The following is a 19080-nucleotide window of genomic DNA, read 5'->3' on the forward strand; positions in this document are numbered from 1 at the left end:
AAGGGACGCTAAACCCTTCAAGGTGCTCCCCTTGGGGGTGCGGGATGATAGTTTTTGACCGGTTTCAAGAGCGTCAAAGTATGCGCAAATTCGCGACATTTCGTAAACAAAACGCGCTCCCATATAGCTCATAAGGAGGACCTAATCTCGTACATATCTTCGGAACCAATAACAATAGGAGGTTGGCTCTGGTATTGAAATTTACGTCTCTCCATACCCTACGTCACGCGCACGTCGATGCAGCGCTGACGTCATTGCCTCACAATTTCCATTCGCCTCTAAAGTTATTTTATACGCTAAAATGCAGAATAAAATGCCCTAAAATGGGGTTGGTAATCTCGAAGATATATCAGCATCCCTACACGTGATCATGCTGGGACCAATTTTTCCATGAAGGGGATGCTAAACCCTTTAAGATGCATTCCTTGGGGTGTGCGGTATGATAGTTTTTGACTGGTTTCAAGAGCGTCAAATTATGCGCAAATTCGCGACATTTCGTAAACAAAACGCGATCCCATATAGCTCATAAGGGGGAGCTTACCTCGTACATATCTTCGGAACCCATAATGATAGGAAGTTGGCTCTGGTATTGAAATTTACGTCTCTCCATACCCTACGTCACGCGCACGTGGGTGCAGCGCTGACGCCATTACCTCACAATTTCCATTCGCCTCTAAGGTTAATTTATACGCTTAAATGCAGCATTAAATGCCCTAAAATGGGGTTGGCAATCTCGAAGTTATCTCAGCATCCCTACACGTGATCAGGCTGGGACTAATTTTTCCATGAATGGGACGCAAAACCCTTCAAGATGGTTTCCTTGTGCTGTGCGGGATGATAGTTTTTGACTGGTTTCAAGAGCGTCAAAGTATGCGCAAATTCGCGACATTTCGTAAACAAAACGCGCTCCCATATAGCTCATAAGGGGGAGCTAATCTCGTACATATCTTCGGAACCAATAATGATAGGAGGTTGGCTCTGGTATTGAAATTTACGTCTCTCCATACCCTACGTCACGCGCACGTCGTTGCACCGCTGACGTCATTATATCACTTTTTCCATTCGCCTCTAAGGTTATTTTATACGCTAAAATGCAGCATAAAATGCCCTAAAATGGGGTTGGTAATCTCGAAGATATCTCAGCATCCCTACACGTGATCAAGCTTGGACTAATTTTTCCATGAAGGGGACGCTAAAACCTTCAAGATGGTTCTCTTGGGGTGTGCGGGATGATAGATTTTGACCTGTTTCAAGAGCGTCAAAGTATGCGCAAATTCGCGACATTTCGTAAATAAAACGCGCTCCCATATAGCTCATAAGGTGGAGCTTATCTCGTACATATCTTCGGAACCAATAATAATAGGAGGTTGGCTCTGGTATTGAAATTTACGTCTCTCCATACCCTACTTCACGCGCATGTCGGTGCAGCGCTGATGTCATTGCCTAACAATTTCCATTCGCCTCTAAGGTTATTTTATACGCTAAAATGCAGCATAAAATGCCCTAAAATGGGGTTGGCAATCTCGAAGATATCTCAGCATCCCTACACGTGATCAGACTGGAACTAATTTGGCAATCTCGAAGATATCTCAGCATCCCTACACGTGATCAGGCTGAGACTAATTTTTCCATAAAGGGGACGCTAAATCCTTCAAGATGCAACCCTTGGGGTGTACGGGATGATAGTTTTTGACTGGTTTCAAGAGCGTCAAAGTTTGAGCAAATTCGCGACATTTCGTAAACAAAACTCGCTCCCATATAGCTCACAAGAGGGAGCTAATCTCGTACATATCTTCGGAACCAATAATGATAGGAGGTTGGCTCTGGTATTGAAATTTACGTCTCTCCATACACTACGTCACGCGCACGTCGGTGCAGCACTGACCTCATTACCTCACAATTTCCATTCGCCTCTAAGGTTATTTTATACGCTAAAATGCAGCATAAAATGCCCTAAATGGGATTGGCAATCTCGAAGATATCTCAGCATCCCTACACGTGATCAGACTGGGACCAATTTTTCCATGAAGGGGACGCTGAATCCTTCCAGATGCACCCCTTGGGGTGTGCGGGATGATAGTTTTTGACTGGTTTCAAGAGCGTCAAAATATGCGCAAATTCGCGACATTTCGTAAACAAAACGCGCTCCCATATAGCTCATAAGGGGAGCTAATCTCGTATATATCTTCGGAACCAATAATGATAGGAGGTTGGCTCTGGTATTGAAATTTACGTCTCTCCATACCATGCGTCACGTGCATGTCGGTGCAGCGCTGACGTCATTACCTAACAATTTCCATTCGCCTCTAAAGTTATTTTATACGCTAAAATGCAGCATAAAATGCCCTAAAATGTCTTTGGCAATCTCGAAGATATCTCAGCATCCCTACACGTGATCAGGCTGGAACTAATTTGGCAATCTCGAAGATATCTCAGCATCCCTACACGTGATCAGGCTGAGACTAATTTTTCCATAAAGGGGACGCTAAATCCTTCAGGATGCAACCCTTGGGGTGTGCGGGATGATAGTTTTTGACTGGTTTCAAGAGCGTCAAAGTTTGAGAAAATTCGCGACATTTCGTAAACAAAACGCGCTCCCATATAGCTCACAAGAGGGAGCTAATCTCGTACATATCTTCGGAACCAATAATGATATGAGGTTGGCTCTGGTATTGAAATTTACGTCTCTCCATGCCCTACGTCACGCGCACGTCGGTGCAGCACTGACCTCATTACCTCACAATTTCCATTCGCCTCTAAGGTTATTTTATACGCTAAAATGCAGCATAAAATGCCCTAAAATGGGGTTGGCAATCTCGTAGATATCTCAGCATCCCTACACGTGATCAGACTGGGACCAATTTTTCCATGAAGGGGATGCTAAACCCTTCCAGATGCAACCATTGGGTGTGCGGGATGATAGTTTTTGACTGGTTTCAAGAGCGTCAAAGTATGAGCAAATTCGCGACATTTCGTAAACAAAACGCGCTCCCACATAGCTCATAAGGGGGAGCTAATCTTGTACATATCTTCGGAACCAATAATGATAGGAGGTTGGCTCTGGTATTGAAATTTACGTCTCTCCATACCCTACGTCACGCGCACGTCATTGCAGCGCTGAGGTCATTACCTAACAATTTCCATTCGCCTCTAATGTTATTTTATACGCTAAAATGCAGCATAAAATGCCCTAAAATTGGGTTGGCAATCTCGAAGATATCTCAGCATCCCTACACGTGATCAGGCTGGGAATAATTTTTCCATGAAGGGGACGCTAAACCCTTCAAGATGGTTCCCTTGTGGTATGTGGGATGATAGTTTTTGACTGGTTTCAAGAGCATCAAAGTTTTCTCGAATTCACGACATTTCGTAAACAAAACGCGCTCCCATATAGCTCATAAGAGGGAGCTAATCTCGTACATATCTCCGGACCCAATAATGATAGGAGGTTGGGTCTGGTATTGAAATTTACGTCTCTCCATACCCTACGTCACGCGCACGTCGCTGCAGCGCTGACGTCATTACCTTACAAATTCCATTCGCCTCTAAGTTTATTTTATACGCTAAAATGCAGCATAAAATGCCCTAAAATGGGGTTGGTAATTGCAAAGATATCTCAGCATCCCTACACGTGATCAGGCTGGGACTAATTTGTCCATGAAGGGGACGCTAAACCCTTCAAGATGCATTCCTACGGGGGTGCGGGATGATAGTTTTTGACTGGTTTCAAGAGCGTCAAAGTATGCGCAAATTCGCGACATTTCGTAAACAAAACGCGTTCCCATATAGCTCATAAGGGGACCTTATCTCGTAAATATCTTCGGAACCAATAATGATAGGAGGTTGGCTCTGGTATTGAAATTTACGTCTCTCCATACCCTACGGCACGCGCACGTCGGTGCAGCGCTGACGTCATTACCTAACAGTTTCTATTCGCCTCTAAGGTTATTTTATATGCTAAAATGCAGCATAAAATGCCCTAAAATGGGGTTGGCAACCTCAAAGATATATCAGCATCCCTACACGTGATCAGGCTGGGACCAATTTTTCCACGAAGGGGACGCTAAACCCTTCAAGATGCATCCCTTGGGGTGTGCAGGATGATAGTTTTTGACTGGTTTCAAGAGCGTCAAAGTATGCGCAAATTCGCGTGATTTCATAAAAAACGCGCTCCCATATAGCTCATAAGGGGGAGCTAATCTCGTACATATCTTCGGAACCAATAATGATAGGAGGTTGGCTCTGGTATTGAAATTTACGTCTCTCCATACCCTACGTCACAGGCACGTCTTTGCAGCGCTGACGTCATTACCTTACAAATTCCATTCGCCTCTAAGGTTATTTTATATGCTAAAATGCAGCATAAAATGCCCTAAAATGGGGTTGGCAACCTCAAAGATATCTCAGCATCCCTACACGTGATCAGGCTGGGACTAATTTTTCCACGAAGGGGACACTTATCCCTTCAAGATGCATTCCTTGGGGTGTGCGGGATGATAGTTTTTGACTGGTTTCAAGAGCGTCAAAGTATGCGCAAATTCGCGTTATTTCGTTAACAAAACGCGCTCCCATATAGCTCATAAGGGGGAGCTAATCTCGTACATATCTCCGGAACCAATAATGATAGGAGGTTGGCTCTGGTATTGAAATTTACGTCTCTCCATACCCTACGTCACGCGCACAACGGTGCAGCGCTGACGTCATTATCTCACAATTTCCATTCGCCTCTAAGGTTATTTTATACGCTAAAATGCAGCATAAAATGCCCTAAAATGGGGTTGGCAACCTCAAAGATATATCAGCATCCCTACACGTGATCAGGCTGGGACCAATTTTTCCACGAAGGGGACGCTAAACTCTTCAGGATGCACCCCTTGGGGTGTGCGGGATGATAGTTTTTGACTGGGTTCAACAGCGTCAAAGTATGCGCAAATTCGCGACATTTCGTAAACAAAACGCGCTCCCATATAGCCCAGAAGGGGGAGCTAATCTCGTAAATATCTTTTGAACCAATAATGATAGGAGGTTGGCTCTGGTATTGAAATTTACGTCTCTCCATACCCTGCGTCACGCGCACGTCGGTGCAGCGCTGACGTCATTACCTAACAATTTCAATTCGCCTCTAATGTTATTTTATATGCTAAAATGCAGCATAAAATGCCCTAAAATGGGGTTGGCAACCTCAAAGATATCTCAGTATCCCTACAAGTGATCAGGCTGGGACTAATTTTTCCACGAAGGGGACCCTAGACCCTTCAAGATGCATCCCATGGGGTGTGCGGGATTATAGTTTTTGACTGGGTTCAAGAGCGTCAAAATATGCGCAAATTCGCGACATTTCGTTAACAAAACGCGCTCCCATATAGCTCATAAGGGGGAGCTAATCTCGTACATATCTCCGGAACCAATAATGATAGGAGGTTGGCTCTGGTATTGAAATTTACGTCTCTCCATACCCTACGTCACGCGCACGTCGGTGCAGCACTGACCTCATTACCTCACAATTTCCATTCGCCTCTAAAGTTATTTTATACGCTAAAATGCATCATAAAATGCCCTAAAATGGGGTTGGCAATCTCGAAGATATCTCAGCATCCCTACACGTGATCAGACTGGGACCAATTTTTCCATGAAGGGGACGCTGAATCCTTCCAGATGCACCCCTTGGGGTGTGCGGGATGATAGTTTTTGACTGGTTTCAAGAGCGTCAAAATATGCGCAAATTCGCGACATTTCGTAAACAAAACGCGCTCCCATATAGCTCATAAGGGGGAGCTAATCTCGTACATATCTTCGGAACCAATAACAATAGGAGGTTGGCTCTGGTATTGAAATTTACGTCTCTCCATACCCTACGTCACGCGCACGTCGGTGCAGCGCTGACTTCATTACCTCACAATTTCCGTTCGCTTCTAAGGTTATTTTATACGCTAAAATGCAGCATAAAATGCCCTAAAATGGGGTTGGCAACCTCAAAGATATATCAGCATCCCTACACGTGATCAGGCTGGGACTAATTTTTCCACGAAGGGGACGCTAAACCCTTCAGGATGCACCCCTTGTGGTGTGCGGGATGATAGTTTTTGACTGGGTTCAAGAGCGTCAAAGTATGCGCAAATTCGCGACATTTCGTAAAAAACGCGCTCCCATATAGCTCATAAGGAGGAGCTAATCTCGTACATATCTTCGGAACCAATAATGATAGAAGGTTGGCTCTGGTATTGAAATTTACGTCTCTCCATACCCTACGTCACGCGCTCGTCGATGCAGCGCTGACGTCATTACCTTACAAATTCCATTTGCATCTTAATTTATTTTATACGCTAAAATGCAGCATAAAATGCCCTAAAATGGGGTTGGTATTCTCAAAGATATCTCAGCATCCCTACACGTGATCAGGCTGGGACCAATTTTTCTATGAAGGGGACGCTAAACCCTTTAAGATGCATTCCTATGAGGGTGCGGGATGAGGGTTTTTGACTGGTTTCAAGAGCGTCAAAATATGCGCAAATTCGCGACATTTCGTAAACAAAACGCGCTCCCATATAGCTCATAAGGGGGAGCTAATCTCGTACATATCTTCGGAACCAATAACAATAGGAGGTTGGCTCTGGTATTGAAATTTACGTATCTCCATACCCTACGTCACGTGCACGTCGGTGCAGCGCTGTCGTCATTACCTCACAATTTCCATTCGCCTCTAAGGTTATTTTATACGCTAAAATGCAGCATAAAATGCCCTAAAATGGGGTTGGCAACCTCAAAGATATATCAGCATCCCTACACGTGATCAGACTAGGACCAATTTTTCCACAAAGGGGACGCTTAACTCTTCAGGATGCACCCCTTGTGGTGTGCGGGATGATAGTTCTTGACTGGTTTCAAGAGCGTCAAAGTATGCGCAAATTCGCGACATTTCGTAAACAAAACGCGCTCCCATATAGCTCATAAGGGGGAGCTAATCTCGTAAATATCTTTTGAACCAATAATGATAAGAGGTTGGCTCTGGTATTGAAATTTACGTCTCTCCATACCCTAAGTCACGTGCACGTTGGTGCAGCGCTGACGTCATTACCTCACAATTTCCATTCGCCTCTAAGGTTATTTTATACGCTAAAATGCAGCATAAAATGCCCAAAAATGGGGTTGGCAATCTCGAAGATATCTCAGCATCCCTACTTGTGATCAGGCTTGATATAATAGTGGGTCAAATTCAATTGATAATAGTTTATTACAGAGATGATGTTTTCTTGTTAAATAAATACCCAGTTCGTTGTCTTTATATATGTTGGATTAATTGGCTGACCGGATTATTTATCTTATGAATAAGTATTTCAACATGGTATTATTTCCATTTTTAAAGAGAAGATAATTGACTAGCATTTATGATATTGACTTCCATTTTCAACCGAGGTGAGCGTTTTAGAATTTGTGCCGCCCTTGTTCTCCTACCTTGACTGCGGTTATATAACTGTTAGTTCCGCTGAGTTTTTGCTCGTATATTTTTTAAAACAGCTCGTTTAAGTGCTTATTACATTGGCTGCAAGCTAATGGTCGTTTTGATTTTTAGATATAACTTATAATTTAAGAATACATAATTATGTTGCCAGAACCAATGCGCACATGTGTGGCAAAAACAAAAACTCTGGTTTTAATAATTTCTCCATTTGTTTCTCCCACTTTTTCGACTGCAGTGAGCGTTGTCGACATCTTAAAGATTACTCGCAAGCGTAGTAATTTACTTTTGTTTGGATCTATTCTTATAATGTTTGGCCTCCTTGACCAGACTGTTTGAACTCATGGTTTTAAACCATGAATTTTCATTAGTCGTGCAACGTTGGGTAGATGTCTGTTTATGACTGTATCGATCCTTTACGACTTTTTTGCACTCATAGATCGGCAGTGTTCATTCTTTTGCATGTATTGTTAGTATCTGGTCGTTGAAAACTTGAATGTAGTGTTTAAATATCTGTGTCCAGAGTTCATTGTTATTTGCCCTTGCATGGTGCCTCTTAAAGTGACTCGCTCATGTTTTAAGACCAAAATAAGTTTTCCCGGTTATGCATTTGAAATCACTTATTTTATTATAATTTTACTCTATGATAAAGAAATTGCAGAAACAAACACAGTTAAAGCTTAAAAAGGTATTTTGGTTTAGGTGGGGTTCGAACCCTCGCCTGTAAAGTCAAGAAAAAATAGACAACAACCGGCTAGTCAACCAGGACTTTGACAAAAGTGATTAATATGTTGACCTATTTAGGTTAAATTCATAACATCACGTGAAAATGTCAATCGACCAATTACGCAATACCACAGCCGTAATTATAAAAGCTAATGAAAATTGTGGTCTTCAAAGACGATATTTGAGCAAATATCAACATTTGCTCAAGGGTTTTTGTTATTTTTGTTTTAAAATCCTTATGATTTGCCACACTTTATTTCGGAATTTAAAAAATGTACATTTTACAAACCATGAGCGAGTCACCTAAACAGGGTTTATTTTTAAATTTTCGACTCCTGGGCTTGTCCCTGTATTTTGCAATTGTATTATTGTGATTATTATCTCGTATATTGCGATACCTTCTTTTACAATAACTCTCCTTTAATTGCATGGCACTTGAAGTTTCAAAGCGTTGTTTTTTATGAGTGTGTCTGAATTCGCAAATGTAAGCCTTTCTTGCATGAAATGGGTGACATTTAACATGGATGAAGAATTATGAATGATAAGCCTCGTTTTTTTCCGATTGCGCGTTACAGAAAAAACAAACTGCATTGCTACATGCTATTTTAAACATGTTGTAAATGTATTCCAAATATAAGATGATGTGTTAGTAGTTTGGTTCAGTTTATAATAATTGATTATAAAACTAATAGTTAAAGGTCACAAACACTTCTATAATTTTGACATCGTTTGGTACCTTATGATCTTTACCCTCTTGCCTATCTAAAACAAACAAAATAGATCAAAGATTTACCTGTTATATTTACATATCGCATAAACTATTTTATTATTCAGTTCGGTGGTATGATTATACGACCTCGCATTACAGGTTAGCGCTTGTTGTTTTGTGGCCAGAAAACAATGTTGAATAAATGTATGGTGTTGTACTTTTGCTTTTGTTGTTCTGCGTACTGGCGTAAAACTATTGTAACAGTAATCACATGTTTCATTGTTTATAAGGTTGTAACCACTTTGTCATAAAACAAGACAACAGTAATTTGTATCCCTGTTTCAGGCTATAACCATTTTGTCAATAAATAAAACCGCTGAAGTGTGTATCCCTGTTTCAGGCTGTAAATCATTTTGTCAATGACCAAGAGTTTGTATCCCTGTTTCAGGCTGTAACCATTTTGTCAATGACCAAGACCGCAGCAGTGTGTATCCATATTTCAGGCCATTTTTCCATCGAACAATACCGCAGTAGTTTGTACCCTTGTTTCAGACTGTAACCAATTTTTCCATTGAACAAGACTGCAGCAGCATGAATCCATGTTTCAGGCTGTAACCATTTTGCCATTGACCAAGACAGCAGCAGTGTGTATCCCTGTTTCAGGCTGTAAACCATTTTGTCATTGACCAAGACAACAGCGTTGTGTATCCCTGTTTCAAATTTCAACCATTTAATCTTTTAACTAGGCCGCAGCAGTGTGTATCCCTGTTTCAGGGTAAAAGCATTTTGCCATCGAACAAAACAGCAGCAGTGAGTATCCCTTTTTCAGGCTGTAACCATTTTGTCTTTGAACAAGACCACAGTAGTGTGTATTCTTGTTTCAGGCTGTTACCATTTTGCCATTGATAAAGACCGCAGTAGTGTGTATCCCTGTTTCAGACTGTAACCATTTTGCCATTGCACAAGACCGCAGTCGTGTGTAGCCCTGATTCAGGCTGTTACCATTTTGTCATTGAACAAGACCGCAGGAGTAGTGTGTATCCCTGTTTCAGGCTGTTACCATTTTGTCATTGAACAATACCGCAGTAGTGTGTATTCATGTTTCAGGCTTTTGCCATTGACTAAGACCGCAGTAGTGTGTATCCCTGTTTCAGACTGTAACCATTTTGTCATTGAACAAGACGACAGCAGTGCGTATCCCTGTTTCAATTATGCTCTTGTAGAAATAAATCGTCGTCATTGTTGTCTTGAATGCTTTTGTTTTCGTATCAAACAATACAATTAATAAATAATCCTATTACTTGCATTCAAATCGACCCTGGTCAATTTCCTTTATTAAGTCAGTTCGTTCCGTGATTTTTATCTCTGGTCACATGGTCGGCGGACTTTTTGAAAATGAAATGAGGTATTTGTGGCACCTTATTTTATTTAAACTTTATTGATTTGTAAAATTTGAGAAAAAAAAACGATACCTTTAACAATAACATCTATTAACGCTATCTATATCACGTTCTTTTGCACTATTTTACATTGAGTTAATAGGCAAGTGACAATGTTAAATACGCAGTAAGAAAAAACAAATTGTCAGCGTAAATGGAGAATAGAGATTGAGAAAAGAAGATGCTTAAATGCATGAACATATTGTTTATTAATCGACAATTTAAGTAGGTATTTATAATTATTACATGTATAGTATTTCACCAAGCTAAGTGTGTGATATACTGTTATTTTATAACAGTGAAGTGTATGTCAAGTTTTGAAAGTTGCGTCTCAAACCAGAGTCGTTGTTTTGTGTTTTGCTAAAGAGTGTGTCCCTGCATTTGTTCCAGTTAAAATTGAATATTGACAAGAAGATGCAACTTTGAAAATGTCATTATGAAATGTTTTATTATATTGGAAAAGTGAAAATAATGTGTTGTTTTTTAATAAATTAAAAGCAATGTTGAATTTTATATTGTGTTAATAAATCATTTATCTAGTAGAAATAGAGCTTTATCGTCATTTATTTTAAATTGAATAAGTGAATGTTGATTTCCCTTTTACTTGGATAAGCTTTATCAATAGTAATGACAATAGCACCGTTACGTTTTTATCCAATATGTTTATACAAATCATCGCTCGCACCGTACGGTCGCCCTTTTTAATTAAAAATTCGGAGTATCTAAAATACCTTTTAAATGCCAATGTCTTTATTTGCTGGATTAAGCAACTTGTTTTGTCATGCAACCATTTTTTATATCATTTAGTGCATTCAATCATTTTTAAATGGATTTCTTGATCTTACTACCTATTGCCGAACGCTTGTGATAAAATGGCCCCATTCCGTTTGATGAACGCCACATATCATGTCATTGTTATAAATTCGCCTTGACGGAATAAATCTGCGTTTTGTACGTACATGTATCAAATATAGAAATATTTTGTAGCTGTTTTAATCCATATTTTAGGCAAACTATCACATGGATGTATATTCCAAAGGATTAATTTGTCCGCGTCTGACAAACTAGATCCGACAACAAGTACACAAGACAAGATAGGCTCCAATTCGTGTCATATTTAGTACAACAAAATTGATAATAGGTCTCTTGTACCTACCAAATCGCTGTACTCATAAAATTCCAAGTTATCATCTATTATCCAACTGCGTGAAACTCCATTACCTATTACGACCTGAAAACTGAACTGTAAATATTCAGTGCATGTCTGAAATCGGGGCGAATCGATAATACCAAATTGCTGAACAATACGCAAAATGCGTGCAATTCCGCTCAACCGGTTAAACGTGGGATATCGTACTTTAAGATTGTTTAGTATAAAGAAAACGGCTTTAAAGCCCGTTTTTGTGTAGAAAGTGTAGATTGGTCGAAATGTTCGCGGGGATGTCACTGATATATATATAATAAATAGAAAATTTCTGACAGGAATTTTGGCCTAACCTAACTGTTGATGTACAGGCAGAAGCAGGGGGCGAACAAGATAAGGTTCATCGGTATCAGAGTTGTCTGTAACTAACTTTTGAACATTCTTACCAAGATATATTTCAATACCATAATTATACCTTCAGTGTTGTGCTCATTTGTTGAGTTTACAAAAACGGTGTAAAGATCAATTGAGTTAGAAGCAAAATGCAAACTTTTCTACACAGTGTTTGTAGAGGCGACCGCAATCGACAACACCGAATGATGTTCGTTACCATAATCACGTGACATGATTGTTTGTTCCGCGTGTCAGGTACTACAAGAACAGGTACTGGTAATTCAATGATGAATTCTGGCACTGCAACAGAAACTTCATTGTAACCCAGTTTGTCAAGTGAATGACCACTGGCGACAGAAATATTCTACCCAACACCAAAGAATTTCATATTAAGCAATGTAGACGTATCCGTCTAGTAAAACGATTCCTTGTCAAAAACAACAGAACAAATATTTGGATCAACAACAAAACGATCTAGTGAAGAACTTGGTTCTTAAACAGATGCACTGCAATCGTTAAAAGACAAAGTTTCAAATTGGCCATGATATGGTACCGTTTCAAGGCGACCAGTAGAAGCAGCAGGAGTTAGTTTTGGTGACTAGTTTGTTGGTCCGTAATATGTTGGCTACATGTAAACTGTTGAGTGTTACCTCTGTTTCTTCATCTACTACGCCATTGACGTTTGTTGCTACGAGCCGGCTGGTTCTGCGAATGCGTGTATGGTCGAAAGGGCGGTGCTCGATATCGGGGTGGTGGCTTACTGAACTGAGTTGGGGGATATGTGGCCTTGTCGATCAAATGCTTATTATCTTTTTGTTGAGCCTTTGTACCGAGTCGACGAGCTGCTTTTGCATGTTTGGATAAGACTGTTGAGCATGTGAATGGGGCTTGGATTATCAATTCTCCCATAACTTGCCTTACATCATGTAAAACTGGTCATAGTCCGATTAGGTATCTAACTTGTGGCGAGTATTACTTTTAAGAAAATCCGACTTTAACCTTTAACTTCCGACCATAACGTTTCACAAAGAAGATCAGTACGACCAGTACTATGATATTGCTCTAAATCACTCTCAAGACGACAGCCAAAAGTAGTTGCTGTTTCGTCTGGTGTCTGAGTGGCATTGAAAACCTCACGCAGCTGTCTTGCAGAATCTTCAAGTTCCTTGAAAATAGGTCAACATGAGCAGTGCACCATAAAGAAACAAAAGGCGTCTAGCCGTATCCAGGAAGGACGCTCGGATAGCCTGAAAACTTGAAAATCAGACAATGAAGAGTCTCTACGAGTACAACAGACTTCATGGTGCCATTCGTTAAAGCTTATTTAATTCCTTTGGACGGAATCATCAACAGTGAAAAAGGGATCAGCGGTCTAGAAACACCAGTTGAAGTAGGGGGAAAATATGAAATGAGAGGGGATGGAAGCACTTTCATATTGAAAAAAAGTTATTTTGGGTTTCGACCCTTTTATCAAAGTTAATCTTTATTTGTTTGACAAATACTCCAACATGAATTCCTCAGACATATATTGAAGATCTTTACCACCAGTAGCCTGAAAATTTCTTTCTCTTGGCTCTGAAATGGTTAAAATAATAACAGCAACATAAAAGAATAAACATAAAGACAACAAAAGGTGTTTAAGGATCAAAAGACTCTGTAAAACAATTAGAACTCTTAAAGTCAAAGTATCTACATATGTGTACAAACAACATTATGAAACACAGGAAAAATAGGTCAACATGGAAAATGAGTGTGTATTTTCTACTTGCTTGAATTATTAATCGAATAAATATATAAAAATAAACTTTCATACCTACTTTTATTGTTTACGACTTTAATCAAATAAACTTTTAATCAAAATAAAAAGACCAAAGTTTAATTTAACTAGAAGAATTAAACTGTAATTAATAACTATGAAAGTTAATAGGTTTCAAGTATTTTACACAATACCGGAAAAAATAAGTAATTTTTAATCAAGTTCCATGTATTTTTATATTAATTAAATTTGAGTAAAAGTATAAAAGTGTGGCATTTATTATTAAATTTATTGATTTAATTTTATAAACTCAACCTATGAAAGTCAAATCGAAATGAAGTGTACAATTCCCAAGAAACTAAGAAATATTCAAATAAAAATTAACGTGTGAATCATCAAAAAAAAATCAAATATCAACACAATGCATACACAAGACAATGCAACAGCTGGGGTGAGTTCGTCAAATGATCCTTCATGTACACACTATAAGGAAATATCAATGTAGAAAACACACAGCCGCTGATTTGGGTAAACAATTGAGGGAACTTTATATAATTTAAGCCCCCGTCACACTGTAGCGAGTTTCGGCTACGAGCTGTTGTGAGATTCAACTCGCCTAAACTCTTCAGGTGTCTTGTTTGACTCGAAGCCTTGTCTTTACATATCGAAGACATGTCTTCTCATAAAGAAAGCACTCGGCAAGCAGTGGTGAGAACTTTAAACGGTTTAAAATTGTCGTACGAGTTTTCGTCTCGTACACATATCGGATACATGTGGTAGGGGTGTCGAACAAACTCGAACACTTGTGGTAGACATTTTTCATTTGTCGCTGCTTCTCGCCGCGTCAAAAAGTCGCTCGATAATCTAAGAGTTCAGCAGCGACTCAGGAGGACATTATTACGATCTCTGCTCGAGATTCGTTCGAGTTGTTGTGAGTTTGTATGTGCCTCTTCGACATGTTCTCAAGACTGTTTGGCGTTTCCTGTGAGTTCAAATATATGAGTGAATATATCAATAAAAAGCACTGAATCATTTCTCCTGAAGATTTCAACCAGCAAAAATCACTGTTTTACAAGAGATAAACCATTGTTAGACTAGTCATGCCAAGACTAGTCATGCTTAGTCATAATCTATGGTCTCACCCAATATCTTCTGCGGGCTCTCCTTCTTCTGTTTTGCCTGTACTGTAAAAGCTCAGCAATCGCATCTTCTGCATATATATATAAAGGGCAATTTATATGCAGGATATACATGCAAAGAGTGTATGGAACGTATGGGAAGAGAAAAAATCTAACCGGCCATTCGAAAAATATATCAAACAAATACAGATTACATCAAAAAGCATCTGTATAACTATATCGTAACACTTAAACTCAAAGCTTATGAATTTTCAAACTATCAACTAAAGCACTATTAAAAATAGATTTGCTTATAAATCTACAAAATATCAAAAATCACTATATATCTAGTTACATAACTTGCACAGCAAAGCAAAAATTATATTTGACAAAAGATTGTAAAGCAATTTCAATCAATTCTCATGTAAACACACTCTGACAGATAAAATATTCAGGTATGAAACAGAAAAAGCAAATTATTGTAAAAAACAAACAAACACAATATAACATTAATGCGCTCTCAGGAAAGAAGTGTGTCACGGAAATTCTATTGTATGTTAAACAGAAAATCTATAAGCGACAGCGTTCAGGATTTTTTTAACTTTTAAACAAAGTTACAAAACGTTGCGCGCAGTAAATATAGAAAGCGTTATGTCAAAAAATAGATCAATGAGACGTTCTTAATATCATTTACAAATTAAAAATACACAAATACCACAAAGTACACAATAAAACACCAATCATTGATCATGAAAAGCACAAACTGCTAATTTTGTCAAAAACAGACCCACACAATCGATAAACTCGAGTATGTAATAAATTATACAAATAAGAATATTGATGGATAGATTTATTTCGGCAATGAGTGCATAACATGGACACTCAAAACAACATGTACAGTAAATATAAAAATAGTACATACATGCAAATATGACTGGTCTTGCACAAGAGCACCAAGGATAAATCAAAAAAGGGTCACAGAGAACCCTTATTTCCATTGATGTCCTTAATATTGATGGCATGACATAGAGAGGCATATTAAACTTTCATAAAAATAATTAAGACTACTCATGTATATAATCATATTGCTTTAAATAAGTATCACAGTAAGTATCCAAAGCATATCACAGAGTTTAGAAAAATATCAAAATTTAATACAGCAATAAACAATAAACTGGATGAGCTCTATAGCTCACATTGTACCAACACACCAGGGGTGCGTTTCAGAGACGATCGTTAAGGCGATCGTTAGCTGATTTTGGTAGTACGACCAAAATTACCGATCCGCACCGTTTCAGAGACGCAACGTGCACCTGCTTTATCGTTAATTTTGCTCGTAAACCTACGACCGGTAAGAGGCACTCGTTAACTTAACGATCAAGATGGCGGATGAAGATTTTCGCCATATCAAAGTATATTTTTACTTTTTATTAACATTTGAGAGTTTAATATTGCGTGTAGCATGTTCGCTGGTGTGGAATATTCAAACTATGTCTAAAAATAGCTGAAAACAGTACGAAAATGTTCTATTTCCGCCGTTCTGTCAAAAAAGGATTTTAACTGTAGAAGATGTAAGCTTTTTGTTATACTTAGCTAATGTGCTGATATTGTGTACATCTAAAACATGGAATATGATGTTGAATTTGATTTGGTTTTATTGCTGTTTAATATGTCCTTTAAAACATTTTCTTGAACTTCTTCTATTTCGGATGGTTTTTAATTCGGATAAATAAATGCCTGTACATATTTTGTTGTAATATAACCAGTCTCTGTGGCATGTAGTCAGTGAATTATTAAACAGTGTTACCATTTTATCATGTCATGATATAACATAATTATTTTTACACATGTATCTTAAACTGATGCTAAATATGTAAATGTAGATACAGTACAGTAATGTAAACAACACTGTCACAACAAATAAGTTGATTATTGGCTACTTTAATACCATGGACACTATCAGGTGACAATGTAATCATTTTAGTTCACCTTTACTTGTAATTAAAACTTGTTTTAGTAAGGTATCATATGGTTTATGTAGAACTTTGTAGTATACCATTATGAACATATGTGAGTTTTCAAATTCTTGTCTTTTTCAGTCATGCCATTTGATGCCAAGTGTACAATATAAACTGAAATGAAAAATGACAACAGAAGTGTCATGGTCTTGGTGGAAAATGCTGTGCTCTTCATTGACCTCTGTTTAATAATGGTATGGAAAAGGGAATTAAATTCTAATGTTGGTATATTGAATAATATTGGAGGTATATTCAACATATGAACACATTGTCATAAGGACTAAACTGTAAATGTAGAAACTAAACTGCAAAACCATATTATGTACCTGCAGTTAATGCACAGGCTATGTACAGATGATTAATGATATTCTATGTTTTAGGTTTTTTTTGCTTGTTAAATATTGTTTTAGTTAATTATTTCAGGCTGGTGATAGAGAACTATCAGGAATGCTTCAAGCTGGCAATGGAGGGAAATGTAAAAGTAGGTAGGAAATGATAAAATGCAATATGATATAAACCAATTTTATGAATAATACAATAAGATGAATTTTATATTGATACAATGTTGGGCATCTTACTTTGAGCAGTTAACTGGTATAACATAATTGTTATTTAACTTATATGAACAATAAACAAGAAATAAAATGCCACCAGAATGGTGTTTTTCATGTTTTCTTAAATACCCTACTTATTTTTTTTTAAAAAGACAATAATTTTCATAAAATATCCAACTATTTCAGTTGAAATATGGGAATGTAAGTTATGTGTTTCTTGTAGTTTAACCATTAAAAGGCGTTTTCATAAATGTATTATATTGTGCTGTATTAAACAATATTTTATAACTTTTTGTCTCTTTCAGGACACTGAAAAATCACAAAGTTTCAAACATTTAGAATATGCTCACAGTCAGTCTTCAAGATACTCACCTTAAAGGTTCCGGTGTGTTTTAGGAGTTGTTGTTGTTGAGTTTATAAAGGTCTGCCCGCGCCCTATAATGGCTGCATTATGGCTTGACCCCGTCACATCCCCAAGTGTGACTTAAACAGAATTTTGAAGCCAAAAGGGGAGTTTTACCCCCATCGGTTGATGGGATATTCGTCAAAGGAGTAATTTTTTACCCAAAATGCCGCGAAACCTGCGATGAATGACATCTAGGGAGGTCCCACAGCTCTGAATATTGGATATGGTTTCATTTCTCCAGTCTTGTATCTTAAAAAACATTTACGTGTAAGAATGGTATTTTTTTTGAAGGATGGGCAAGACTCACGGTCAGTTCATTGACAAGAAAGTGTTGTGAGAACAGGACTTTTTGCCCACTATATGTATTAATATTTCTAATATATATATGAACTGACCACTTTGTTGTCGATGCCCGACTATTGCCTCACTATTTACTTATTGGAAATTCTTCAAGACCAGAGAGTGCGTTGACATTACTTTGCCTACATGTTTTTTGAATGTACATGTACATATATAGAGAGGGTTATTATGGTTGTTTTTTAAAAATAATAATGATTAATAATATAGGTGTTTTTTTTTTTTTGAATGGATTTGAAATGCTGTTTATTAAACTGTTAACTGACACAATAAAGATGGATTTATGAATTGTCTTCATACAAAAAATCCAACCGGTCAAAGTTGTATTTTCAAACTATTTCCCAATACAATAACCCTCAGTCACAGTTTTGGTGCATAAACGTATGAACTTTACTCGTTATCCGAACTAAGGCCGGTTGTTGATGATTGGAATCAGTCATCATCATGATGATGATGATCATCATCATCATCATCATCATCAACAACCACCGCACCCACCACCACCACCACCACCAACTTCACCACTTTCGTCATCATCAAATATCAGCAACATCTACATATCATCATCACGTCATGATCATTGTCGTCATCGTCACATCATAATTAGTATCATTGCCGTGGTGCATCATCATTATTATTTTCATCATCATCTTAGTCGTCGTCGTCGCATTATCATTATAATACTCATAATATTCGTCGTCGTAGCCGCATTATCACTATCGTCGTCATTGCATCATGATAGTGTCGTCGCCGCATTATCACTATCGTCGTCATTGCATCATCATGATAGTGTCGTCGCCGCATTATCACTATCGTCGTCATTGCATCATCATGATAGTGTCGTCGCCGCATTATCACTATCTTCGTCATTGCATCATCATGATAGTGTCGTCGTCGCATTATCACTATCGTCGTCATTGCATCATCATGATAGTGTCGTCGCCGTATTATTATTATAATACTCATAATATTAGTTGTCGTCGTCGTCGCCGCATTATCACTAT

Source organism: Mya arenaria, chromosome 13 (assembly GCF_026914265.1).
Source record: "Mya arenaria isolate MELC-2E11 chromosome 13, ASM2691426v1".
Lineage (NCBI taxonomy): Eukaryota > Metazoa > Mollusca > Bivalvia > Myida > Myidae > Mya > Mya arenaria.